The 14,960-nt window shown below is 41.9% G+C and overlaps 1 protein-coding gene across 1 annotated transcript in view; it reads left to right on the top strand.

Annotated features, from left to right (window-relative positions):
- The first annotated feature begins 2,071 nt into the window (after positions 1-2,071).
- The window catches only part of CCDC126 (coiled-coil domain containing 126), a 55,109-nt gene continuing 42,220 nt past the window's right edge, over positions 2,072-14,960 (top strand). Inside the window, exon 1 of the mRNA XM_060020381.1 lies at positions 2,072-2,295. The gene's annotated coding sequence lies outside the window, so the exon portion shown is untranslated. The remainder of the gene's footprint in view (positions 2,296-14,960) is intronic.

The following is a 14,960-nucleotide window of genomic DNA, read 5'->3' as shown; positions in this document are numbered from 1 at the left end:
TAGTCATGCACAGGCCTCTGTACTTTAGTAGATAAGGCCAAACAATGTTTCCAAACTGCTCTATTAATTTACTCTCCCTATAGTAAAGTGAAAAATTCCTGTTGCTCTACTCTTAGTGAGAACACTTGTAATTGTCAGTCTCTTTCATTTTAGCCATTCTGGTCGGTGGTGTAGTGTTATCTTGCTGCGGTTCAAATTTCCCTGTTCTCTTATAAGATTGACACTTTTTCACAGGTTTATTGGTTATTTGGATTTCTTCCTCGGTAATTTGCCTGTTCATTTCTTTTTCTTATGACTAGTTCTTTATATATCCTGGATACAAGACTTCTCTTGGTTCTATATACTGTAAATTTTTTTCAGCTTTATTGAGCGATAACTGACATACAGTTCTGTACAAATTTAAGGTGTACAGCATAATGCTGTAATTTCTTATTTGATTCTGAGGCTTGCTTTTTAGCTCTTTTAACGGCGTCATTTGATGAAACCAGGTCTTAAATATTAATGTAGTCAATTTATCAGTTTTTCTATTATAATTAGTGCTTTTGGATTAATTAAAAAAGTCTGTCCCCTACTCTTGAGGTCATGGATATTTGCTCCTATTTCATCTTCTAAAAGCTTTATTGTTTTGCCTTTCAAATTTATGTCTAATATCCACCTGGAATTGATTTTGGTGTGTAATGTAAAGAGCCCAATTTCATTTTTTTCCTTCCAAATGGAAATCTATTTGTCCCAGCACCAATTATTGAAAACCATCCTTTAGGCATTGCTCTGCATCCCCATCATGACAACGTAAATCAAACTTTCATGTACAGATGAGACTTTCTGGGCTCTTTATTCTTTTTTTTTTTTTTTAAATATATCAGAGGTTGGCCGACTGCATCGGTCTCCTGGGGGAGGGGCTGGCGAGGCTCAGACCTATCGTTGGGAGCGGCTGTTGCTACTGAAGGCTTGGCGCATCTCTGCGCTCTTCATTCTGTTTTATTGGTATATTGGTGCATCCTTGATCCAATACCACACTGCCTTAATGACTATGGCTTTATAATAAAGCTTGATATCTGGTGACGCAAGTCTTCCTCCTCTTCCTCATATATACTTGTTTTATTTCCTCCTCTTCCTCATGTATACTTGTCTTTGCTCTTCCGTAAACTTAAATTAGCTCGTTAAGTTTCTCTCTCTTTCTCACACACACACGCACACACACACACACACACACACACACACACACATGCACACACAGAAATCTACTGAAATTTATCTGGAATTGCACTGGGTCTACAGATTAATTTGGGGAGGCTTGACATCTTTCAGTATGGAATCTTTCAATCTGTGAACGTGTTATTCTCTCTTATTTGTTTAGGTCTTGTTCAATGTTTTTAAAATGTTTCCTTCATATAGGTCTTGCACTTCTTTGATTTATTCCTAGATATCTGATATTGGTTTGAGGGTATTGTAAGCTTCAAATTCTCTAACTTAAAGAAAATTCAATTCTCTTTTTTTCCTAGAATATAGAAATAAGTATTTTTTAAGAATACTATTTTTGTGTCTATTAACCTTGTTAAACTTATTAATTGTAACAATTTATCTGCAAATTCTTTTGGATTTGCCACGTACATAATATTGATATTATCTGTGAAAAACAACAATTTTGTTTCTTCCTGTTCAATCTTTAGTCGGTTATTTTTGCCTTACTCCGTTGGCTACGGACATTCGGGGCAAAAACGGGCATTCTTGTCAGTAGTACACTTTTAATCATACTAAGCCCTTCTACCTCAAGCCAACAGCGTGTTAACTGTTAGTTCCCAGCTGGAGGGTATGAGTGAGACGCCTACGCTCTCCTTTCAGCGTCCGCAGCGAATTAAGGCAGAGAGAACTCCTCCCTCAAGCTAAGCTCATCCGAAAAAGGAGCCTGCAGGCGCCTCTGGTTGCTGTGCAACGGCGTTGTCCTGACCCGGAGTAGGTGCCGACGGGTTAGAAACACGTGCCGCCTCTTCCGCCTTCCGGGACTACATCCCCCACAATGCCGCACGTCGCGGGCGGCTGGTGTCCGAAGTGGGGGAAGGGCCGGGCCAGGAGGCGGAGCGGAAGCGGAGTGTGAGGGACGAGAGGAGTAAAATCTCCACCAGCTGAGAACCAACCTTATCCTTGATTCCCAGCCCCGGCGTTTCTCCATCCCGACCTGGAGGCTGTTTCGCAGGCGCAGGAAGCTGTTGACGCCCGCTAATCGGCTTTCGCTGCGCAGCCCCGGCTTGGAAGCCCGTTGGCGTCGGCGACGGTGACGAGAAGCCCACAAACAAGGTAATGGGGACTGGGCGAGAAGGAAGGCGTCTCCGCTCGCCCTGTCCGAGTCTCTGGCTGAGCCCCTCGGGCCGGCGGCCGCCCCTCCTCTGCCGCACTCTGCACCGGTCCGCACGCCGCCCCATCGGGGCCGCTGCCGCCGGGCGTCTACGGAGCCCCGGCTCGGCCACTGGCCCGCAGCCCCCGGCCACGGCCGGGGAGGCTCTTTGTCCCTGCTCCTCAGGGTCTGACAGCCGCGCCCCCTTGGCCCCGGGCGGAGAACCGAGCGTGGCTCGGGCTGCGTGATCCGAGCAGGGCGGGCTCGGTCCCGTGGCCGCTGGCGCTGGGGAGCGACTGACCTGAGCTGGGGGTATGGAGAGCCCGCGAGCCAGCCGCCCTCACTTCTCTTTCAGTTTCTGACAGCTCAGTTCTCTTCTGCTTTGAGAGAGAGAAAGTCAAATGCTCTTTTTAGATTTCCTCTTCAAAACTCAGCTCCTGGGTGACTGGTAAGGATGAACTTAAACAGCTGTGTCGACTGCGGCTTATCCTCTCGCAAGCCTTAAGACAGCCGGGGTTCCCATCCCGCTCGACGCACTGCCTGGCTTTAATGACCTTGGTTAATTAAAGGCTCTAAGCCTGAATTTTCTCACTGAATGGTGGTAACAGTACACACCTTTAAGATGCTAGAATAAGAAGTAATATGCTTACAACGCCATGAATTCTTCGCTTAACGAAAAAATTCTCTTGAGTATGATACATTAGCTATACTTAAGTGGCCCCTAGATTGGTGAGTTTTGTGTTTTTCCTTGTTTAATCGTTAGCACTCTAGGTTGTGTGTTCTTCACTTTATATGTACCTTGTTCACCTTAAACCTAAGCAAAGAATTCTTTAAAATATGCTGTTTCTCAATTTCTGCTGTTTTAAGATGGCTGAGAATGTTCTTAGGAAATTGATGACTTTGCTTTTCTGTGGATCAGCTTTAGGTTCAAGGACTTACCCCACCCCCAGCTGTGTCCTGTAGGGGATCCTTAGAGGAGCTTAAGTGTTTATTCTGGCAGAATAAGCATTTAGGTGTGCTGCAGTCCTGACGTGGGGCTTCACCATCTTTACCCTATGCCAACTTTTTTTCTTCCTCTCTCTACACTTTCCCACTGTTCAGTAATTTCCCATCTTTGGGATTTGTGTTTCCAAGTTGTAGTTTTTGGTCTCAGGAGAAATTGAATGATTGCAATACATTTTATAAGGAATGACTTGAAACATTTCACATTAGTTCTTCTTCAGTTTCGATTGTTCTTGCAGTGTTTTCTCTGAACTTTAGTGACATAGGTGTTGAGTTTTTCTCCAGGGAAATCATTATGGTCCTTAGTTGAAATTGTTTTCAGTTAAAATGTCTGTTCTGTACTACTCTGAGTTCAAGCACTGTTGTGCAGTCTGTGAAATAACATGTTCTGAGTAATGCTATGTAAAGGTACGGTGAGGAAAAGCCAGTGGAGCATGATGAATTTTGTGTAATGTCTTGAGTGACGCATACATTAAAAAAATACCTTTACAAAGAAAAGGAGAAATTTAATGAATGTATTTCATAAGAATACCAGAGAACCAGAGAGTAAATAAGTGAAAAATTTAAACTGTGGGAGATGGCATAATGCGCATAAAGATTTCTGATTCATTTAAAAATGTGTGGCAGAAATACTCGTTTTGAGTAAAAATTTTTCTGTTGGTGATATTTAGTGCTGTTTAGGACAGAGAGTAATGGCTGTAGAAATAGGAGGCCTTGGTTCTTGTCCTACCTCTGTCGCTATTTATACAACCTTAGTTTCCTTTGCGGTCCTCAATTTCCTTCTCTCTCAAATAGTGAATTGATCTGATTCCAAGGACTCTTCTAACTCAGACTTTGCAATGATAAGTTTTTTTAATGTGGAAAAAAAAATGATGTAAACCCTTTTAGTCATTTATTTGTGTCTTAGGTTTTTTTATTTTCCACTCACCTTGAGGAAGGGGATATACACGACAGAACTAGAAAGCTGCCATAAACAGGGATCTCTCCTGACCACTTCATCCCTCTTTCATGAGCTGCACATGTTTTCTCTGCATTTTTGACATGCTTAGTTGTCTTCCTCCCTACTACGTATCTTTTTTTTTACTCATAGCCTCTTTATTATGCCTGCTTTTATATAACTTGAGTTTGTCAATCCCTAATTCAACTTCATTGTTTGTTTCTGTGATTTCTTTTACTTTTTGCTCCTACCCCCAACATATTGGTTTTTTTAGGGGCCAATTTTTGTTGGAGGCCTCAGGCAGAGGTGCCCAGTGCTAGTCTAATTAGCTGTGGAAGGGGACATGGGGTCATGCGGCACAAAACATGATTGGCTGAGGCAGTGGGGAGGTCAGGTTCCGAGACGGAAATATCTAGTAGTGCGTAATATATTTTGGAGTAAACTTTTACTGTGACATAGTGATTGGGTAGTTTACCTTTTGCTCTAACATTCTCTTCTTAACCCTGACTTATTTTACCCATTTTCTTTTATCTGTCTTTATACTCTTCAGTGTTGTTGTCTTCTCTTGCCTTTCCCCAATATGCCATCGAAAACTGATCTTATATGTTGAGATGTGATATTTCTGTATCTTAGCTGGAATTTTTTTTTTTTTTTTTTTTTTTGCGGTACGCAGGCCTCTCACTGTTGTGGCCTCTCCCGTTGCGGAGCATAGGCTCCGGACGCGCAGGCTCAGCGGCCATGGCTCACGGGCCCAGCCGCTCCGCAGCATGTGGGATCTTCCCGGACCGGGGCACGAACCCGCGTCCCCTGCATCGGCAGGCGGACTCTCAACCACTGTGCCACCAGGGAAGCCCCTTAGGTGGAATTTTAGTGTAGCTTCTCCCAAGGCAGTTCACATTTTAAATCTTAGACCTATTTAGGAGTGGATGCTGTGTCCTATGTTAATTTTTTTCCCCTAGATATTAGCCTTAGGCAATATTATGGAGAGAAAATAGAAAATATTTTAGGAATGAGCCTTTCCTCTGAAATTACATTCAAAGACAAGTCTGTGGCGTACTTATTTCTTTTTTTGGAGAGAACTCTCTGAACCTCTGCGCTCTAGTGAACATACTGTGTCTTTTTGTAATAAATATCTGCTTTTCCAGCTATAAATTCCTTAGGAGACCAATAGCCAGTGATTCTTCTAGCACCTTTGGCTGAATGAGAGCTTCTGTGCTTGCTAGTTGCTGCTATCGCTGTCGATAGTTACTTTAGCTATAGTCAACGGCACAAAAAGTAGAGTGCTGAATGAATTCAAAAATGGGATTTGAAGGAAAGATTTCCAAGGTAGGATTGGCCATCTATTAATTTTTTCAGCCTTGCTATTGCAACGTTTGCATAAAAATATCAATACAAGGAAGTATTTCAAGATAGGCCGTGTGAAATGTAGTGTTTTTAATATTTTTGACTGCAACCCGTAGCAAGAGATCTTCTTACCTCAAGACTCCATAGATATGTAACTGTGTGTGCATATCTATGTATGAAAAAAATATATATAAAAAAATGAAAAAAGGTTCACAAAACAAAATCTGTATTGTGTACAACCTACTCTGATGGTTTCTGTTTCATCTTGTTGTTTAAAAAGTGCCAATTGAAAAGTAGATTCTTGTTCCTTGCTTTTGAAAAAACACTGGAGTCCTGTGCTGAGAGTTTGGATGCCTAATTTCCCCCAGTTTTTTGACATTGGGTAGTCATTATCCTCCTTGTGCTTCCCTTTCCTTGTCTTTAAAATGAGGGTGTTCTAGTTTAAATATTCACTGATTCTCCATCTTTACTTTTCCCTAGTAATAATGTTGTACTAACATATTTGTCTTTAGGTCTTTGGCTAGGGAGAGACCACTGAAAAATTGCTCAGACATCTAGTTGCTTGCACGTTTGCTGTTTGGCACGTGGCATAGTAGAGCTTTGAACAGATCTTTGCTTATGTGTAAATCTTGTAAATGGGAGTGAATACATTAAGACCCGTAACACAGTAAATATACAAATTAAGAAAAAAATTTCCCCATGTTCTTTGTTTTACTACTTTTGTGTTTTTTAACAAGGAATATTTTAGAATTTGAAAAATTGTATTTAAAATGCTTAATAACAATTGTAAAGTAACATGCCAGTGGATTGCTATATAGACTTTATTCCTGTCTCATCTTACGACTGCCCTTTTCATAGTAGAAAACGCCAAAAAGAGTATGTTTTTCTGTGTAAAGTCCACCATGTCAGGTCATTACTGTTCATATGTTACTGAACAGTGGAACTGTCATTTTCTTAAGAAAGGGGAATACAGAGCTTTCTTTGCTTGTGAGTTTCCTTTTGTTCACTTTGGACAATTTCTCCAAACCAGGCCATTCCATGTGGGGATTGGGATCCCTCTCATTCTCCTGTGTTTGTACTGAGGAGACTAGGAATGAGGAATTTACTCCTCCTCCCAAGATTCTGGTTGGAATTCTAATGGTTTTAGTTAGAAGGAAATTGGAACCAGACTTTGTACTTCCTCTTCTTTCTCAGATCAGACCTCCTTAGAGGGCCTTCCTTGACCTCATAGCTCATATAGACTCCTCACACATTCTCACATCACCCTGTTTATTTTTTCCGTAGGTTTATCACAAGCTGCAATTGGCTTGTTTCTGTGTTTGCTTGTTAACCATCCCGCTCCTACTAAAGCGTGGTCTCCAGAATAGCAGGAATCCTGTCTCGTTTCATCTTTTACATTTCCTGTTTCTGGCACATAGTAGGTGCTTTAATAAATATTGTGAATGAATAAGTGAGCAAATGAATGAGTAAATCAAGTTCTTTCATGCTTTAAATGAAACTGCACCTAGTAAAGGTTGTGTTTGAATATGGGTCTTTCTGCATACCCCCCACTCCGTTCCTTTTTTTTTCTGGAAATGTGTTCTTTCTTGTCATTGTATTTATTGATCATGGTGAAGATATCTACATCCAGAAGATCTTGTATTTATCTTTGTTTTACTTCATATTTTTTCTATCGTAGTTTTTTGCCTATGTTTAAAAAAAAAGGAGATCAAAGATTTCTTAAATTCTTCTTGTAGCAACTTTGTAATACTTTGATTTATGTGAATCAACATATTTGAACTTTAATATGTGAACTTGATAATTTAAAGAACAAATTACACATCTTCAGAATTTTAGGATCATTGCCCTAAACCGCCATTACTGTTTTCTTGTTACGTTCCTTTAAAGCAAAAAAGAACAAGGTTCATTTAATACTACAATTCATTCAGTACTGACAAACGCAATCCTTCTAATGGAGGTACAGGAGGTAGTATAGAATAGAGAAAAACCTAAATACTGAGTCAGGACCTGTGTTCAGGACCAGTGCACTTTCTGCCACTAACTCATTGCCTCATTTTAGGCAGGACAGTTAACATCTCTGGGCTTTAGTTCTTTCATCTGAAACGTGAGAATACTGAATTAGATTTCTTCTCAGGGCCTTCCAGCCTAGAAATGGATAATTGAAGATACAGTTGTCTCTCGGTATCCGTAGGGCATTGGTTCCAGGTCCACCTCCACCTTTACCACCCCACAGCCATGGATACCAAAATCTATGGGATGCTCAAGTGCCTTATATAAAATGGCGTATTATTTGCATATAACCTACACACGTCCTCCTGTGTACTTTAAACCATCTCTAGATTACTTATAATACCTAATACAATGCAAATGCTATGTAAATAGTTGCCGGTGCATGGCACATTCAAGTTTTGCTTTTTGAACTTTCTGGAATTGCTTTTTCTTAAATACTTTCTATCTGCCGTTGGTTCGGTCTGTGGATGATATGCAACCCACCAACTGTAATTTTATCTTGAAATTTCCATCTCCTCTGCCCCTCACCCCCAGAAACATTGCAGGGAGGTCACATTGGTGCTTGGGAGATGGTGGGGTTAGGCTCAGGGATGTGCTTAAATATAAGGCATCTCTGCTGATTCTTCTCCAGGCTGTATGGGAGTTGTGGCTGCAGTGTAGGGCATGTTACTCTTGCCCTTAAAGGACCTGGGACTTAAAGGGACAAGGCTTACACACATGATAGAGTGATATGATGTGTAAAATCAGTTGGTATAAAGTAATGTGCTGTGAGATGTGAGAGAAGGCCAAAGTGGGCTAGAGTAAGGTTATGAGGTTCTGAAATCCTTCTGGCGCAGGTAGCATTTAAGCAGATACTCTAGTCTCATTTTAGGCTATATGGAAGAGGAACTGTTCTCATCAACAGCATGGTATTATGTCATCTTTTAGGACTGGGTAATTCTTTAGTGACCACTACCAATGTGGTATTTCATGTTGTACAAAAATTCTGCGAAGAAATTTTTTTCAAGACTGCAGCCTGACTGCTACTGACTGAATGAGAGGCTGTAAGGAAGCATGTCTGGTAAATAAAAATGTTATATAACCGTAGGTATTATTGTAAGTAGATAGGGTAGGGGGTCCCTGGAGGAAGAGAACCAGGCATGGCTTTCTTGACATGACAGAAGCCATTTTTGGCCTAAGACATTTTGTGATCTAAGCCTAGCCATAATGCTTGCCCTTGAACAGATCTCAGTAATTAATGATCTTAAGGGCACAGAAGAATGCAGAAACATTCAAGCAAAGATAATGATATCAGTTGTAAAGGCTCCAGGTTCTGTTTCAGTGGTGAAGATTAGCCTGAAGTGCTCAACTACCAGATCAGCTGGAACCTAAGGGATGACTTTGACCTTTTCTGATCCTTCTAACTTCAATCAAATAAAATGGCTGCCCAAGCACCTTCCTGAATATGCATATACCCTTAGCTTAAAACTTCCCGGGCTTCCCTGGTGGCACAGTGGTTGAGAGTCCGCCTGCCGATGCAAGGGACACGGGTTCGTGCCCCGGTCCGGGAAGATCCCACATGCGGCGGAGCGGCTGGGGCCGTGAGCCATGGCCGCTGAGCCTGCGCGTCCGGAGCCTGTGCTCCGCAACGGGAGAGGCCATAACAGAGGCCCACATACCAAAAAAAAATAAAAATAAAAATAAAAATAAATAAATAAAAAAACTTCCCCAATTTTACTGTTCCGAGAGACACTGCTTTGGGAAAGATCCCTCCTTACTTGCTGCAAATAATAATAAATCCTTCCTTCTGCTCTTCGGCCTGGTTGTGTCTTTTGGCTCAACACCCATCAAAAGGCGAACCCAGTTTTCGAGTAACATTATTATTGTTACTGAATGAGATAGACACTGGCTTGATTGGGGGAGATATTTCTGTGATTAGTGGGAAATAAATTTTGTCTTTGGGGACTGGTTTCTGGGAGTGACATGAGAGCTAATCAGGAGTTTTATTTGGGTCTAGTAAAACACCCCCTGTATTAACTCAGGTTACTAAGATTCTTAAGAATTACTGGAATTGCTGTGTAAGTACCTGATACTAATAATAAATGTTAACATTTATTGACAGTAGTATGAGGTGTCATTTATCCTCACCAGTATTACATAGGTACTGTTGTCTCCATGATATAAGTGAGGACATTAGGGTATAGGGAGATAAAATAACTTGGTTAAGGTTTTAAAGATAGAATATAGTCACCCCTTTGTATTTGCGGGTTCTGCATCTGTGGATTCAACCGTGGATTGAAAATATTGGAAAAAAAATGCGAGAAAGTTCCAAATAGCAAAACTTGAATTTGCTGCTATTTATATAACATTTACATTGTATTAGGTGTTATTAGTAATCTAGAAATGATTTAAAGTATATAGGAGGATGTGCATATGTTATATGCAAATACTATGCCACTTTATATGAGGGACTTGAGCATCTGTGGATTTTGGTATCTATTGGGGGTCTTGGAACCAGTCCCCTGCAGATACTGAGGGAGGATTGTACTGTACATAATTTTATATGGAGATTGATAGAGAGTTCTTTGAGGCTGGAGGTGGGGTAGCAGTGGGAGTGCTACTTTTTGAAGAGGTGACAATTTAGCTAAATACTAAAGGATGAAAAGGAATAAGCCATGGGGAGAGCATTTCAAGCAGGGCAATAGCAGTTGTATAGACCCTGAGTTCAGAAAGAATTTGGTGTGTTTCGCCTAGCTGGGCTGTAGCATAGTGAGCAAGGGGGAAAGTGGTGTGAGATTAGGACAGACAGAGATAAGGGTAGAAGTCAGCTATGCAGAACCTTCGGGATTGTGGTCATATTGCTGAACACAAGTTTGTATGCCAGATGAACAGTGAGGCCAAACTAACCAATGTGAATTCAGAGCTAGGAAAGGTTTATTGCAAGGACCGTGCAAGGAGAATGGGCAGCTCCTGCTCAAAAATCCTGAACTCTGGAATCTTGTGCTTATCCCTGTTGTATCTTTTTTAAAAAAATTTATTTATTTTTGGCTGCTTTGGTTCTTCGTTGCTGTGTGTGGCTTTCTCTAGTTGCGGCAAGCAGGGGCTACTCTTTGTCGCAGTGCATGGGCTTCTCATTGCGGTGGCTTCTTGTTGCGGAGCACTGGCTCTATACACATGGGATTCAGTAGTTGTGGCATGCGGGATCTGTAGTTGTGACTCACGGACTCTAGAGTGAAGGCTCAATAGTTGTGGCGCATGGGCTTAGCTGCTTTGTGGCACGTGGGATTTTCCCAGACCGGGGCTCGAACCTGTGCCCCCTGCATTGGCAGGGGGATTCTTAACTACTGTACCACCAGGGAAGCCCGTCACTATTGTATCTTGACTGCTCCTCCTTTGTTTCTGCATTCCCTGCCTTTTGTGAGTATCTGTTTGAATCTCCCGTTTGGAACGCAGGGGAGGCCTAGGAGGCTGCAGCCTTTTCCCTACAAATAAGAAATGGGGGGGGGGGGGGGACATGGAAAGACATTTGTACCCAGGAGGACCCCACAGGGTCCTGCTTGGTTTCAGTAAATAGTTTTAATTTTATTCTAAGTACAGTGGGAAACTCTTGAAGAGTTTTTTATTTTAATTAATTTTTATTGGAGTGTGGTTGATTTACAATGTTGTGTTAGTTTCTGCTGTACAGCAAAGTGAATCAGTTATACATATATCCACTCTTTTTTAGATTCTTTTCCCATGTAGATCATTACAGAGTATTGAGTAGAGTTCCCTGTGCTCTATAGTAGGTTCTTATTAGTTACCTATTTTATACATAGTAGTGTGTATATGTCAATCCCAGTCTCCCAATTTATCCCTCCCCTCCTTTCCCCCTTGGTAACGGTAAGTTTGTTTCCTACATCTGTGACTCTATTTCTGTTTTGTAAATAAATTCACTTGTACCATTTTTTTAGTTTCCACATATAAGCAATACCACACGATATTTGTCTTTCTCGGTCTGACTTACTTCACTCAGTATGACAATCTCTAGGTCCATCTGTGTCGCTGCAGATGGCGTTATTTCATTCTTTTTTTGTGTGGCTGAGTAATATTCCACTGTATATATGTACTGCATCTTGATGGACATTTAGGTTGCTTCCATGTCCTGGCTATTGTAAATAGTGCTGCAGTGAACATTGGGGTGCATGTATCTTTTTGAATTATGGTTTTCTCTGGATATATGCCCAAGAGTGGGATTGCTGGATCATATGGTACTTCTATTTTTAGTTTTTTAAGGAACCTCCATACTATTCTCCATAGTGCGTTGAAGGGTTGTGTATGGTAAAATATGTAATATAAAATGTACCATTTTAACCATTTTTAAGTGTGCAGTTCAGTAGCATTAAGTACTTTCACGTTCTTGTGCAACCATTGATGTCGGCAGATGAGAGGACCTTGGTCCTTGTCCTCTTTGAAGAAAGAATTCCACAGAGAGACATTGTAAAACAGGCACAGAGTTTATTGGAGGCACTGTATGTGCAAAGAGAACAAAGAAGCAGCTTATTTAGAGCAGGAGCAAAGTAGAAATACACACCCAGAGAAGAGTGTGGCTATCTTTCCTAATGAGGAGTGCACCAGAAAGATGATTTAAATTCCTTACATGGGGCAGTTCTTCAGGGTTTTTGTTGTCCTCTGGCCAATTATCTTGGCTATTTTCCCACATCTGACCTGTCCCAGGGCCCTATCCAACATGTGTGTGCATCTTTTAGCCAAGATGGGTTCCAGTGTGGAGGCCTCTGGGAAAATTTGACAACACATACTATGGGGGTAGTGCCCTCTCCCTTTTGACCCCTGAGGATCCTTCCTGTGCACGTGCAGCAGGGGAGGTCTCCTTGACCTCAGTAGTGATAGATGTGGTCATCTTATCTCTTTACCCCAGCAGAGCTCAGCTTCTGCCATTAATTTTACCTTGAAGTGTCAGGGAAAACAAACTACAATTTACTCCACTTGACAAACTCCAGCGGCTCAGCCCAGGAGCCCATCTACCTCCTACCTCACCATCACTGCTGTACATCTCCAGAACTTTTTCTTCATCCCAAAGTAAAGCTCTGTACTCTAAACTTTATTTTTGTTTTCTTGTTTTTTGTGTTTTTTTTAATTAATTAATTAATTAATTTATTTTTGGCTGTGTTGGGTCTTCATTTCTGTGTGAGGGCTTTCTCTAGTTGCAGAAGCAGGGGCCACTCTTCATTGCGGTGCGCGGGCCTCTCACTATCGCGGCCTCTCGTTGCGGAGCAAAGGCTCCAGATGCACAGGCTCAGTAGTTGTGCCTTACGGGCCTAGTTGCTCTGTGGCATGTGGGATCTTCCCAGACCAGGGCTCGAACCCGTGTCCCCTGCATTGGCAGGCAGATTCTCAACCACTGCGCCACCAGGGAAGCCCAGTTTTCTTGGGTTTTTTTTGTGCTGTGCCACACGTCATGTGGGATCTTAGTTCCCTGACCAGGGATCCAGCCTGGCCCCCTGCAGTGGGAGTACGGAGTCATAACCACTGGACTGCCAGGAAAGTCCCTGTACTCTAAACTTTAAACCATAACTCTCCATTCTCTCATCCCCCTAGCCACTGGTATCTACCTTTCTACTTTCTATCTCTGTATCTAACTCTTCAGGGTACCTATGTAAGTGGCATCATATAATATTTGTCTTTTTGTGTCTAGCTTCTTTAACTTAGTATCAATATAATATATATATATATATATATATTTTTTTTTTTTTTTTTTGCGGTATGCGGGCCTCTCACTGTTGTGGCCTCTCCCATTGCGGAGCACAGGCTCCGGACACACAGGCTCCGGACGCGCAGGCTCAGCGGCCATTGCTCATGGGCCCAGCCACTCCATGGCATGTGGGGTCCTCCCGGACCGGGGCATGAACCCGTGTCCCCTGCATCAGCAGGTGGACTCTCAACCACTGCGCCACCAGGGAAGCCCTCAATATAATATCTTTAAGTTTCATCCATGTTGTAGCTTGTATCAGAATTTTATTATCTTTTAAAGCTGAATAGTATTTCATTTTGTTTATCCGTTAATCTGTTGTTTCCACCTTGCATTGTTGCAGTGAACATGGGTGTACAAGTTCCGCTTTGAGTCCCTGCTTTTGAAACTGAGCAGGACCCTCTGGGGCCCACCTGGGTACAAAAGCCCTTCCATGTCCCCCTTTTCTTACTTGCGGGGTAAAGACTTCAGCCTCTTAGACTTCCTTGAATTTTGAAGGGCAGATTCAAACGGTAATCAGGGAAGTAAGGGTATGCAGAGACAAAGGAGAAACAATCAAGAAATGGTACTGCAGCGATTAAAGCAGTATCCTGGTTCCTCATTAAGGAATATACATAATATCTTTGAACTTTTCTGCAGGAACTAAGGTCCCCACCCAGGTGGCAGACGGTTAACTTCAGGTTGAGCGCAAGATTCCTGGAACACCACCCTGTTAACCTCATCACCAACTGATCAGAAGAAAGTCACACACTCTGCAGCCCTCACCCCAAATTTTGTCTATAAAAACTTCTTCCTGAAAATCATTGGGAGTTCAGGGTTTTTGAGCACTAGCCACCCATTCTCCTTGCTTGGCCCTATGATAAACATTTCTCTGCTCCAAACTCCCACATTTCGGTCTGTTTGTCCTTGCTGTGCATTGGATACATGAACTTGGGTTCCATAACACTTTGAGTTCTTTTGTAGTTATACCCAGAAGTGGAATAGCTGGGTCAAATGGTAATTCTGTGTTTAATTTTTTTAAGAACTGCTATAGTGTTCTCCACAGCATCTGCACCATTTTGTATTCCCAAAAGCAATGTGTAAGAGTTTCAATTTCTCCACAACTGTACTAAGAGTTGTTTTTGATTTTTTTAAATTTAATTTAATTTTATTATTTTTTTTACATCTTTATTGGAGTATAATTGCTTTACAGTGGTGTGTTAGTTTCTGCTTTATAACAAAGTGAATCAGTTATACATATGTTCCCATACCTCTTCCCTCTTGTGTCTCCCTCCCTCCCACCCTCCCTATCCCACCCCTCCAGGCGGTCACAAAGCACCGAGCTGATCTCCCTGTGCTATGCGGCTGCTTCCCACTAGCTATCTACCTTACGTTTGGTAGTGTATATATGTCCATGCCTCTCTCTCGCTTTGTTACACCTTACCCTTCCTCCTCCACATATCCTCAAGTCCATTCGCTAGTAGGTCTAGTAGGACACAGTCTTTATTCCTGTCTTACCCCTAGGTTCTTCATGACAGTTTTTTTTTTCTTAAATTCCATATATACGTGTTAGCATACGGTATTTGTCTCTCTCTATCTGATTTACTTCACTGTGTATGACAGACTCTAGG

Source organism: Delphinus delphis, chromosome 9 (genome assembly GCF_949987515.2).
Source record: "Delphinus delphis chromosome 9, mDelDel1.2, whole genome shotgun sequence".
In the NCBI taxonomy this organism is placed as follows: Eukaryota; Metazoa; Chordata; class Mammalia; order Artiodactyla; family Delphinidae; genus Delphinus; species Delphinus delphis.
Note: the sequence above shows the minus strand (reverse complement) of the source record. Positions and strands in the feature narration are given on the sequence as shown.